Source organism: Nicotiana attenuata, chromosome 3 (assembly GCF_001879085.1).
Source record: "Nicotiana attenuata strain UT chromosome 3, NIATTr2, whole genome shotgun sequence".
In the NCBI taxonomy this organism is placed as follows: domain Eukaryota; kingdom Viridiplantae; phylum Streptophyta; class Magnoliopsida; order Solanales; family Solanaceae; genus Nicotiana; species Nicotiana attenuata.
This window is the reverse complement of record NC_031991.1, coordinates 26156334-26170514: the sequence shown is the minus strand read 5'-3', so window position 1 is coordinate 26170514 and position 14181 is coordinate 26156334.

Below are 14181 nucleotides of genomic sequence, written 5' to 3'. Positions count from 1 at the left end.
TCATTCCAAAGCTGCCCCAGTCAGGCTCTGGCTAAAGTATGCCATCAATAAATCATGCTTCCCGCTAGCTCTTCTCATTTTACTATAGAATCCTCTCAAGTGCGCCACCGGGTCTCCGTACCCATCATACAACTCAAACTTTGGCATCTTACATCCCACCGGCAATTGAACATCAGGAAGTAGACACAAATCTTTGTAGGCCACGCTCACCTGGCCTCCCATCCCTTGCATGTTCTTTAAGGACTGTTCTATGCTTTTCAGCTTCCTGGACATCTCATTTCGCCTAGACTGTTCTATGCTTTTCAGCTTCCTGGACAACTCATCTCGCCCTTCTTTTCCTGTGATCTTTTCATTTTTAGCATGAAGCTCATCCCGAGGGCTCTGCTTGTATGAGTCAGGAATCTTGTGGGCAACCTCCGAGGGGTAGTATTGGGCATCATGATCTTTGAGTGGGTATTCATTGTTGGGGATAGTGGATATGACAGGAGGGAAATTTTGGGGAGAGGTAATTGGAGCGTGAGTGATGGGCCTACTAGGGTGGTTGGGAAAGCTGTGATAAACGGGTGGATCTGGAGAGTATGGGGTATCATCCGGCGCTATGACCGGAGTTTGGGTAAGGGTAGCATCTAAGAAGCTAGGTGGTGGCGGGGGTGGTGCCTTCCCAGTCATCCAAGGCTGATACATGTCTGCCATGTGTTGTCTTAACATCCTTACCTCTTCAACCAACCCATTGCCCTGTTCAAACAATTGCTTTTGGGCACCCGTATCAACCGACTCAGTTCTGTTGTCATCTGCCATTGCCTTTTATGGTGTGGAGAGGAGTTACTACTTTGAGAACCACAAACCAACCACCTTTCTGCTATGAAGATATCAAAAGGAACAAAGTGGGGTCATCCCGTTAGTGTTAGGGCATTAACAGCTAAAATATCACATTGCGTACAATGCACCTAGTCACAGTTATCGGTTCTAACATGACTTTGAGGGTATGAAGGTCATATGGCATCATCCCAATTTATTCATTTGAATCTTATCTTTTCTTTCTTTCCTCGCAATTCTTAGCTCGCTCATTTCCTTCCCTTTTTTCTTTCTGATTATCGCTCTTTCTCTTCCCTCTCATTTCTTATGTCCCACAACTTCATCCTTTTTTTTCCTTTTTTTTCCTTACCTTTTAATAAAAAAAATGATTCGATCGAACCCTATGTAGGTTGCCTACGTATCATGATCCCACATGAATCAGATCTTTGTGTAGTTCGGGAAGATCAGGAATAAAGGAAACAAACTGATGTTCTCTTTTTTTCTTTTACGTTTTCTTTTCTTTTACCTTAATGACTACTCTGATAAGAAAAGAGAAATAAAAGAGGCAAATCCTTTGTTTTGAACTTTCTAGACTCAATGTTCTATGACCTATTCTAAACTCAAGCTTAACGGGCATGTTTTTTTCTTCTTTTTTTCCCCCCTTTTGAAACAAATACTCTATTAAGGAAAAATCCTAGAAGAGAAAAATATTTTTTGATTCTTTTTTTTGATTTTTTTTCTTAGGAAGGAAGTAAAGTATGTTTCTTTATTCTTCTATGTACAATGTCCTAAAGTTCTAATGAAAATAAAAGGATTTTTTTTATTTTTCATTAGTTTCCCAAAGAAGAACCTCAAAAGAAAATCTTTTTGGATTTTTGAAATTAATACCTTAAAGAAAACTCTTTAAAGAGGTACTAGAGAGAATTCTCTTTTTTTGAATTTTTAGTCCTAATACACTAAAGGAAATATAAAAGCGAAAATTTTCTATTTGGAGTTCTAGAAATTAATTTCCTAAGGAGAAACACCTCAAAAGATTTTTTTTAATTCTAGAATTGTTATTCTTAAGAAAACTTCCAAAGGAAATAAAAAACGCAAAATCTCTTTTGTTTGGATTTTTGATTTATAACACACTTTTTTTTTTCAATACAAAAATAGTAAATACAATAACAAAAGGCTCGACATTACTGTACAAAACTAGAAGGTAAAAGACAAAAGATAAACAGACTCAAAACATAAAGAGAAAATCTCCTTAAGCTACTCCTGAATGATCCTGATTGGATGGTCTCGGGGTGTCTGTCATGCTCAAACTCCGGTAAGTAGATCCACACCTGTATGAGAAAACTTTAAACCAACACTATGTGAGACAATAATACTCCCTACTGGACACATGCAAGACATGATTTATATTGCAAAATGGCTTATTTGGCCAAAAGGTGGCTAGAAGTGCAAAATTTGGCTAAGACCCCGCAAAGCCAAGAACCTAAGATTTACTAGGAAGACCGGACCCTATGTGGGTTGCCTACGTATCACGCCCCGAAAGACGAGAATCAGGTATGTGTAGTTCGGACAGATTGGATACGGTCGAGAATTTAAAAAAATAACTAATTTAGGGAAAATATGTTTTTTGTCTTTTCCTTGAAAATGATGAAACATGCAAAATCTTTTTGGATTTTCTTTTTCCTTTTTTCTTTAATTTTTTGATTTTCGGAAAATGATGAAAAAGTACAAAATCTTTTGAATTTTTCAAGCTCTTTTTTTTCCTTAACAAAAATGTGACCGAAAACATAATTGGGCCCCACTCGCTTTATCTTCACACTTCACCCTCTCTTTTTTCTTTTTTTTCATTGTTTTTTTTTTCATTTTTTCATTTTCCCTCAGCTATCATTGGTCCGCCAAATAACCTTTTTACCCTTGAATAAATGCAACATGTAACACATAGGATGCATCAAGATGGTCTGTTATTTTAGGTACACATGTCCTAGGCGGACCCAACCCCTGTGTTGAGTCCCCTAAGTCAAGTGCACATGATGCAAACAAACGTTCCTACTAGGGATCCGGCATGAGGCTGAGTTATTCTAGGTTCAAAACCTTGGTATATTGTTCTAGACTTGTGTACCCGAGTGGACAACTCGAGCTGAGGAGGGGGCTACGTACCGGGAACCAAAAGGCCATCCGGCTTAGTAACTTGTCTGAGCCTCTTTCTTATTTCAAGGTATGACACTAACAGAATAGGGAGTCATGGCCAGCGTGCACATCCTAGAAGATGAGAAGAGAAGGGTTCCGTAGCAGTTTATATACAGTTCAGATAATATCAAAGCGGTAAAAGTAACATTTAGCACATTAGGCCCAAACATCTAATAAAATCAGATAATAGATAAAGCCAAATATAACAATTCATCTACTCGAATTCTGAACCCTGAACCAGAAGTTCTGGGTTCGATCCCCAGCAGAGTCGCCAGAGATGTCACACCTCCTTTTTACCTACACCCCTTAAAGGGTATAAGGGAGTTTTTTCCAACTTAAAGTGACAATCGAAACGGGATTATTTAATTAGAATTCAGATTCGCCACTTGGGATAAGTTATGGTGTCCCAAGTCACCGGTTCAAATCCCGAATCGAGGAAAAGATTGACTCTGTATTACAGACCGCGAACACACAAATCCAGGTAAGGAATTCTGTTAACCCGAGAGAAGGTATTAGGCATTCCCGAGTTTCGTGGTTCTAGCACGGTCGCTCAACTGTTATAATTGGCCTATTATCTGATTTTAGTATATGTTTTAGCCTATGGTTCAATTTTAACTTTATAACCGCTTTTATTCATTTTTAAGAAAAATTGCGACGTCATTTAAAATACGTCTTGAACCTCGTCACATAAATGCACCCGCAGTCCGCAACACATTTTATCTAACGTTGTTGAGATTTTGATTTGGGTCACATAAATGCGCACCCGAGTTTAGGAAGGTAAATTATTAAATAGTGCGCCTAAAGCAACTACGCATTTTTAAATTCGCGAGGTACATGAAAATTCAACTAAATGGCACGCGTCGAATTCTAAGGATTCAAATGTTTATTGAGCGAGGGCCATGCACTAGAAATCATTTGGAGATGAAGTGTATATCAACTAATGGAATTTTTTTTACAACAATCTGATGCTTGAATTTCTTTTTTTTTTTTTAAGACTTGGAGCAGATCTTCTTTAGCTCAACGTTAATGCTCGATTCGGGGAATTAAAACATCAATTCAAGAAAAGGTTCTCCCACTTTTTTTATGCTAATTCATTATCAGTTATTCCTTAGCAAACATTGCCCTTTTTGTGAATATAAAATTGCCCTTTTCTTATATCCACCCACATTTATGCTATTAAATTAAAAAGAGAGCCCCACCAAACTATGATAAACAGAAATTGAATATGCAACTACTAATATGCTATTCAAGCATGAACACCTACTTATGATCAAGAGATATGACAGTATAATAAAAAATTTACAGAGAGAAGCATATTAACAGGAAGCATCATAAACCCATTTGCATATAACATTGAACCAACAACAATTTAGGGGTGGACATTTCAATTGAAGGATTTATAACCTTTTGCTGCATACAAAGAAACGAAACCCACATGAGGTGCTGATTGAAACCTTAGACCGGAAACCACGGACAGAACCGGAGACGAACAACGACTAACCACGACCTCGACGCGCTCACCGGAAAGCTCAGACTAAATCAGAAAACAGACTCGACTAACTCCATGACAGTAGCTCCTAATCTGGAGTTGTCTCTTGGCTGATGGAAATGACGAAATCAGCTGTTGCTGCGTGCGTTCAAGAGTGAAGAAACAGCAGCGACTCCTCAATCTTTATGCGTATGTGCGTCGTGGTGTATGTGTGTGTGTGTGTGAAGCTCCGTTCAGTTGTGGGAGATGGGGTCGTTTGGCGTGAAGTGAAGGAGTCGGAGCGATGGCTTTGGCATGGTTGATGAAGAAAAAGAATGAAAACGAGGGAGCCGAAAGAGTCGAAGAAGACGACGTAATAAGGGGGTCCCCGTTCTGATTTTGCGGCGCTCAGCCTTTTGGAGTTTTTCCCGGGCATTCTTTTCTTGTTCTTCAGCTCATTGTAGGCGTTATTATTTTGTGTATTTTCGTCTCCTTCAGCATTAGGCGTTACCCCTACTATATAGATCTAGGTCTAAATGTGTATTTTTGTGTACTTTGCCAATTAGTCTCTAGGTCTTTTTGTGTTAAGTCCTTAGGGTCTTTTTATTTATTTTTTGTTCCAAAGAAGAGTCTAGAAGGGTCCCTAGGATTGGCTTAATGGGTATTGGATATTGAGCTTAAGGAATGGGCTAGAAACTTGGGCCTTTATGACTATCTATGTTTAAAATTAGCTTAATTAACTAAAAGTATTATCAAAAATATTAATTAGCTCTACTTAAGTAAAAATAATTGTTAAAATAAGACTGACCATTAAAATAAAACTATTTTTTGTATTTTTTCAAGATTAAAAATGACTACAAAACATTAATGAACATATTTTTTGTAATTTTCGGTTTCTTGTAGTAAAATAAAAGTAAAAGAGTAAAAATGAGTTGAAATAGCTATATTAGGCCTAAATTAAATATTTACGTGCTGAAATATGAAAAATCTTGGGGAGGGTCAAAAATTACATGTCTACAAACATTCTCTCACCAAAGATTCCTCCACCAAGAGCGCCCCGAATACTCGGAGACTGGCGACAATAACTCGGCACCTGCATGACCTCAGGGTCAGAATCTCGAAAATCATAAGCCCTCAATGAGGGAATTCCGAGCTCACAAGTAACGGCTCTCGAGCCAAAGCAAACTCGATGACTCGGAGACTGTCACCAATAGCAATTCGATAAAAAAACCTAGGGCCGTAAGAGCCCGAGCGGGCAGACTCGGTCTCGTAAAACTCATACCGATTATCAACAGCACAAACTGTAAGACCTCAAACAAGGCATGAATCATACTCGTACCGAGTATCAACAACACAAACTGTAAGACCTCAAGCATGGCATGAATCATACTCATACCGAGTATACACAACACAAACTGTAAGACCTCAAGCAAGGCATGAATCATACTTGTACCAAGTATCAACAAAACTGTAAGACCACAAAAGGAATGAAAATTTTGTAAGACCTTAATATAGGCATAATCTCAATCCCGAAGTTTAGCCTATATATCACATTTGTAAGACTCCCGTAAGGGCATACCCTCGATATAAACGCCTAAACTACTACAATCGAGACAAAAAATACCTCCGGCCAAACACAAATAACTATGGTCATACGGCTGTACCTGCCGAATTAATGTGACTCGGGGACGCCCAACCATCGCTACAAAATCATAGGCCATTACTTCGAATCTACTTCGAAAAGAACCGATTAAACAGGCTACCCTCGACAGGCAAAATAGCTTCGACCATGCCTGCTTCAAATCACAAGGCTTCGAGCTACTCAGCCTACGAGCTAAACCTTCCGAGGAGCTCGAACATCGCCGCAAACAACATAAAATCGAGATTCTTCCCGGATCGACGACAGGTCAGGCAAAATCATTGCAAAATTCCTTAACGAGAGGAAAACAAAGTCTACATATGCCTAAGGGTAAAGGGTATGAGCCATTGTCGCCAGCCTAACGAGCCTCAGGGCCGCACACTAAAAAGTCGCATCGACTCAAAGCGTAAGAGCCACCGTCGCCAGCTGAATATTTGAAAACTTGAGGGTCAAAATGAGCTCGATCCGTAACCCCATTCGGAGACCGGACCCAAAATTGTTAACTATACGTGCCTAAAGGCAAAGTGTGAGAGTCATTGTCGCCAGCTTACATTAAAAGGTCGCTTCGACCCAGGGCGTAAGAGCCATTTTCGCTAGCCCACACAAATGCAAAACTTGAGGGTCTATTGAGCTCGAGTCGAAACCCGAGACTGAACCCAAAATAGTTAAAATACAAGTGCCTCTGGGCAAAGCGTAAGAGCCATTGTCGCCAGAGTAATGAGCCTCAGGGTCGTACATATAAGGTATCGCTTCGATTAGAGGCGTAAGGACCATTGTCGCCAGCCCATGTAGGCGCGAAAGCACGAGTGTCAAATGAGCTTGAGTTGAAGCTCGACGCGGAGACTAAACCCAAAATAGTTGGGTAAAAACATAAGAGCCCTAATGCTAGTTTGTACTAAAGGTCGCATCGACCAGGCGCGTAAGAGCCCCCGAGCCTGCCTAATAAGCCCCAGGATCGTATCACGAATCAAAGGATTCTTGCCAACTTTAAAACGGGATCACCCGGTAGATTTTCTGACAAGAAGGGGAGTGGAAGAAGCAAAGCCATAGGGTTTACTTTATTCATATGCCAGTATGAAAGTACTGTATACAAACATGAAAATCGACAGAATCCTAATCCATTAACGAGCCTACATTCTCAATGGCTCCCCCGAGGGTTGCACCCCGACAGCTACGAGTCCCCCAATGGCCCCTTCTCAATGGCATCTTCCCTTTTCCGGAGATCCACCCTCATTTTTAGCATCGCCCGAGCTGTTACCCGGCACGCCTCCAACAGCTTGCTTTCGAGAATCCGGCCAAGCATGATCCGCAGCTTGAGGTAAATTCGTGCAAGCCTCCTCAGACACCCTCTCAACGTGAGCACTTGCGACAATAGCTTCCTTCCCATGCAAAGATACAAGCGCCTCGGCTTCCGCTTTGATCCTAGGTAGGATAACTACCAGCTCGGAATGGAGACCTTTGTACCTGTCACTGTCATACTTGGTATCCTGGAGGTGACGCTAGACTAAGGTTACCTTCCCCTGGAGGGTGTCCCTCTCGGAAGTTGTTTCCCTTATATACTGATTGAGCTCGAAAATTTTAGCATTTTTGGCCCGAAGCTCCTCACTCAGCAGGGCGTTTTCCTTCTCAAACTGCACAAATCAAGTCCGAGATGTTAAAAGCACTGGAATCTAACAAAGATTCAGACAATAGCAAATGGGGGATGAATAACCTGCTTGGTAAGATGGGCATTCTAACGCTCGCGACGGTTCACCTCATCTTGGTATTGGGTGAAAGCTTGGCTGTAAAGCGCCTTGGCCTGAAGCCGCGAAAAAGGAAAAGTTAGAAAAACAAAGATCGGAGCAGCCCAGAGCGGCAGACAAGGTTAGCATAAATTACCTGCTTGCAAAGTATGCCTATTTCGCCAAAAACAAATGAAGCGTCAGCCTTAGGTATTCCCTCGAGAACGGTTGGCGATTCCTCGAGCGCATCTCTCCCCTTAACTAGTGCTCCTGTATCGGAGGGCTCTTCACGTGGAGCATTTTGCACTCCTTGAGGCGGTAGGACCACTCCCAGAGGAGAATCAATAACAATCACAGAGTTGGTAGGATCAATCAAACTCTCCATCCCTTGTTCACCCTGGATCCTAGAGCTGGGCCCCTCCGAACTTCCTACCAAGGGCATCTCAACTCGGGGAGAATTCTGGCCACCAGCCAACTTGGGGGTAGTACTCGATACTCCATCCGTTGCCTCTCCACCACAAAGATGGAACATAGCGGCATCGGGCTCTGGTTCGGAAGCCTTCATCCTCACGGTCCGAGGATCGGCCGAGTCTATACACTCCTCGGGGACCGTTGGGAAGCTACTTTCCCCCTCGCCTTCAACTCGAGGGTTTCCCGTTGTCTCTGGGGTCAGAGCTGCCAGGTCGACCTTGGATTCTTCCACCTTAACCCTCTTGAACTCCGGCGGCCCGGCCGACAGACCCCCTTGCCTTCTCTTCTTCTCGCCGAGCACTAGGGCGTCCCCATCAACGGGTGGCTCCTCCTTCGTCAAAGGAACTTCCCCCAAACCTACACAAATGAAGGAGTAAAACACAAAGCAAGAAGAACGCTACTAATAGCGATTTGCGTCAAAGGGTGCGGATGCAGCAAGGTTCGGAGCTTACCATGATCTTTTGCTTCCCACCAGGCTCGGGATAAATCTCGCCACACTCGTTCGGCGTATAGGCAAATCGAGTATAATGGCCGACCCAATCCTGGAGGTCCAAAATTGCACCGGGGTAGGTTGCTACAGCTAAAAAAGCAAGAGATATGGAGTTAGATGCTTGGAGAGATGTTGTCGAAGAAAAGCAAAGGAAGACCCGACAACACGTTTACCTACGCCCCGCATTCCACCTCTCGGGGAATGACATCTTTTCTACTGGGATCAGGTCAGAAGTCCTCACTCAAACGAACCGACTTGCCTATCCCGCTTTCCCGAGCTCCTCGGTGCAGGCAAAGAGGGACCTCGGGGCTCAACAACAGAGTTTGATTAGGCCCCCGTGGAGAAGATGAGGAATATACATCCTGATCAGGTGGTTGAGGGTGAAGGGCATCTCCTCTATCATGTTTGTGTAATACCTGATCATCTAAACAATGCGCCAGAACGAATGATGAATTTGACCAAGGGTTAACTGATACCGTCGACAGAAGTCGAGAATCACGGGGTCGATTGGTTGCGAGGATGGCCCTATCGGCCCCAAGGTGAATGGATAGGTGTACACACTCAGAAAGCCAACTTTATGAGCCGTAATATCTTCTTCCCGAGCAGGGATCTCCTAAAGCACGGTATCCCCCCAGTGGTAGTCAGCCCTCACTCTGCCGACGTCTGTTACCGAGCTGATATATCGAGTCACGAGCTCGCGACGCTCTGGCTTCGAGGAAGGTCTCTCGACCTTGAAATCAGAGGTCATCACAAAAGATCCTGGTACGCATTCCTCAGCGCGAGGAGGCATGGCCACTTCACCTTGAGAAAGAAGCGAAGATGATGAGACAACAACCTTCTAAGAAGCAGAGGTGGATGTTTTCTCCATCCCTAGAAGATTCTGGAGGAAGAAAAGAGTTGCGTTCCTGAAAAAAGAAAACGAAAGCAAAGGACGAGTGAACCATTTCAGAGATTTGGGCACGCAATGGACTATAGAAAATAAGAAAGGGAGTATTTATAATAGCCTCGTACGTGCAATGAAGAAGGCCAAGAGGCAGCCAACTGCCATAGTCAATGCGAAAACCTGTAGGAGCAGCGTGCGTGTCGTAACTTGGCATCTTGTGGCCGTTGCTGATTTCCCCATTTTCAGGTCGCTTCGCGAACATGCTTCTCGAGGTTCGAAGCCGAGGTCGAGACCCACCTTAAGGAGCCGTCAGATTTCGGCCACAGGGGGCAGTGCATGCTAACGGTTATAATAGGGGAGAGAGAAGTTCCCAAGGCAGGCAGCTGATATTAACAGGGCCTAACGCTATCTAGTTGTCCCATCCCTCTATCTTTAAAATTAATGCTTCTCGTACATTTTGTAACTCCCCCCCCCCCCCTCCGCAGTTGCTCCAACTATTCTACACAAGATAAATAATAACTTTCTCTCGTTTCTCTCTAACATATTCTCCCGATACTATCACTCTTACTTATTACGTTCATACTTGTTCTTCATTTATTGCTCTCCATAAGGCCATAAAGATCATCTAATGATTATATTCTAATGGTTAGCCCTTCCCCAATAGCTCGAGCCCGAGCCCAGGTATCGACCTCGAGGCCCCTCATCGGTCAGTCCGAGGCCCGAATAGTTAACCCGTCGGTTTGACTATAACCCCATTTTAGCTTGCATTTCATCTTTTATCTCCACATATCTAGCATCAACTGCTTAAACAACTAGCATAAAAGTAGATCATGTATTTTAAGAGTCCCATCAAAAATTTAATTGTTATTACCATTTTCACGGCAAACACAAAGCTTTCCGGAGCCTAGCTCCATGACGGAGCAGCTCAGACCTAAGCCTGTCAAAGTCCTACAAAGGAAAAACTCAATAAGAAAGGGAAGACGCGAGATTCGGAAGGCCTATGGCGAAGCTCACCGTAAAGTGAAGTCGGCGGACTTCCTCGAAGGCCGAGCACACATCTGTTGGTCCAGTACCCTCAGCCCTGGAAGAATCAACCCCAGTCGAAGCAAGAACACATGGAGGAGCCAGCCTTCCAGAACTAGAAACTTCGAGTGCGGTAGGCTCGGACGATGTTTCCGTCTTAGAGGCCCGGCCCCGCTCTGCCTTGTCGTGAGCGCCACCGCCCTGCAAGTACATGTCCCGCTTATTATTGTCGTCATTTAGCTCGGAAGCTGGCAACCCCTCCCCCACTCCGGAGGAGCACGGCCTCGCCTTTGGAGGTTCTCTGATACCTACGACACCAAAATTAATACATGAAAAGGGAAAATGTATCTCCAAATGAACAAGGGAAAAGGAAAAAGCAGTATACACACGCACCGTGATGTTTTGCTTCCCATATGCCCCGGGACACGGCTCGCCACCTACGCTCGTCACAAGTCGAGTGGATCGCCAGCTTCCGGACCCACTTCGCCCGGCGCCTATAAAATTCCTGCATAAAAGAAGGAAACACGGCTAGGAAACTATCTTTCACCATGAGCAAATTTGAGGAAGTACGGGATGCTCCGCTCACGTGCATAATTCCATCCCTCGGGGAATGGCATAAGTTCCACGGGAATAATGTCAGTCGTCCGGACCCAGAAGAACTGACTAAACCATTCCCGATCTCCACGTTCCTCATCGTTAACAACAGAAGGCGTAGATGAAAGGCACCACAAGGTCAGCAGTCCTCGATGATGAAAGGGCCGGTACAGCCCGGCGAGATGGTTGAGCGTGAATTCAAGCCATGCCTTCTCCACAAAGAACCTCATCATCAACACTATTCGCCAAAATGACGGATGTATCTACGCTGAGGTGACCCGATACTTTAAACAGAAGTCAAGAACAACCTTATCAAGGGAGCCCTGTATGAAAGGATACGTGTACACGTTCAGGAATCCATCGGCATGGTCTGTGATACCCTCATCCGGGGGAAGCACCTGTAGCGCTACCTTCTCCACCCATCCGCAATCTCTCCTCACTATCTCGATGTGCTCCTCTCTTATCAAAGACATAGTCTTCAAGGTAAACTCCCGTGGATCCTGAGCGCTAGGAGTGAAACTCTCCCCTCTCTGCTGGGCAAACCCCGAAGTTGCAGTCATTGATATGGTAAGACTAGAGAGCTAAAGCCGGAACCGACTCATATACCCTGGTGCTAAGGTAACGAAGGACTCGACGCCGAAGTTGAAGGATAGATATCTAAAAAAGTGGGAACTCCCAAGAAGCGGAAGCAACCCCATAGAGGATCAGACTATACCAAACTCAGGATTAACAGTATAATACGAACATGATCAGGTATCATAGAGAGTATTAATTAATCACAATATGCAGAAACTCATACAACCTCAATATTGGAATTTAAAATTAACATGTAAGATGCTACAAGGTCTAGATATGAGATTACAGAATGCAAATTACAGTAGACTATTCTCGTGCGTCACAAAATGACATCAAAGTTGAACAATATCACAGTTGAATAAAAGTTCAAATACATATGCAGGAAAGAAGCATTATGAGAGTTTAAACACTAATTAGTAGCAAGATTAAAAGAGTGTAGAGTGTAGAAGAAAAAAAACCCCAAAATCCCCGATTCTTCAGAGTTCACAAGAGCCTCGAGAATGGGCTTCGAGCAATGCTTGCACCAGAGGAGGTTATTCAATAGTTCCAGTGAGTTGGAAAGTAACACTTGTTGACACCCAATTTTTCCTTATATATTTTCAATATGCAAATAACTTCAAAATCGTATATGTATGCATATATAAGTATATCCAAGTGTTTCATTACTTTTCCTTAATTTTTAAAGGATTTTTAAATCTATTTATTCCCCTATTTTATCCATAAAAATCCAGTAATTGTTTCCAAAAATTATCATTTTGGTGATTCACTTGTTGAACTTTTATATATATGCTAAAATATAGCTAAGGGGATTTTTGCATATTTTTTACAAATTTATTTGGTGTTTTTAAAGCTAAATTGCATATAATTGCAATACTAGCCTCTTTTAAAACTTAACTGCGTTTATATTCATAAAATTAAGTTCTGTATCTTTAAATTGTTAATTATATGTGATAAATCATTTTAGTACCTTTAATTTATTTCAAGAAATTAATTTATTATTTTTTATAAGTTAAATAGGGAAAATTGGCTATTTAAATAATAGCCCAATTACATTTCAATCATAGCCTAAATTTGACCCCAATTTGAATCCAAAGACCACCCGCCGCCCTTGAATCCCCTCTTCTCTCAATTTTCTCTGAAACCTCACCTGAACCCTAGCCGCCGCCACCCTAATCCACCCCAATCCATGGCCTTCCGGGGTCATCTGAGGCCTATACCAGCTTTCCATGGCTTCTATGTGTTTGGTTCTGTGGTCTCATGACCAGACATTGAAGGGATTTGGTCCAGTCCTTGTTCGATGACCTTTCTCCAGTCATCCCTGACCTTTCTCCGGCAAGCCATGGCCATTCGACCCAAACCTTTAACTCTCGTAGTTAGATCGGTAACTTTCAAGGCCTTTCTCATTACTCTTGGGGTTTTCCGAAACCCTAATCTCTAAGGTTATTTTTTCTTTCAATTTCTTTAAAATCTACCTTAGTTCTATGCTTGCCATGAACTTTTAAGCATCTTCTTGAAGCTTCTTCAACTTTGCTTTCAAAACGACTCTTCATCTTTTTTGATTAGGGTTTTTCTTTAAATTATTTCGAAAACTCTTCTCTGATTTTAGCGTGTTTCAGATTTTGCTATGTTTTGCTCATGTCGTTCTTCTATATGAGTTGGTATGTTGAAAACCCTAATTTCCTTTGGGTCTCATTCGAGTTCTGAAGTTGTTTGTCAGATAAGTGCTTGTTTGGTTAAGTTCTTGTTCGATTTACTTGTTTATCATCTTTTAAGCTCGACTATTGTTGCAAAACCTATGTCGGTTGGTTTGATACTATTCGTTTGAATACCTGACTCGATTTGAAGTTCCTTGTTTCAGAATCTCTTTTCTTTATGTGATTCCTCTGATTCTGGCTTTTTACTATCTTTAAAACTCGACTATGCTTGAAACCCTAACTTTTCAAAAGGTTTTCTCATTTGCTACTATGAGACCCTTTGCATCCTTCTAATACTCTATTTTTCTTCACTATTGATTCAATGTGACTTGACCTACTGGATTATTATGCTTCGAATGTTTGCTATCTACTGAACCTTGTGCTACTATTATATGCTGTTTCTTTTGCCAATAGGTTTGGCCTCGCATGTCTAGTGTTTGTTCGCTCTATTTATATGCTGAGGTTCCTTCTTTGATTGATCTTCAATCTTGGGACTGGTTTCAAAACTTTTCTTTTATGAACCATGATTTTACTCGCCGGTTTAGAATTGATTGATTCCTTTCCCTTTATTGTAATATTTACCTTGCTGAATCTATGGCCAAAATAAGTATATTTTTGTATTTTGAGTCAATTGCTTACTTAA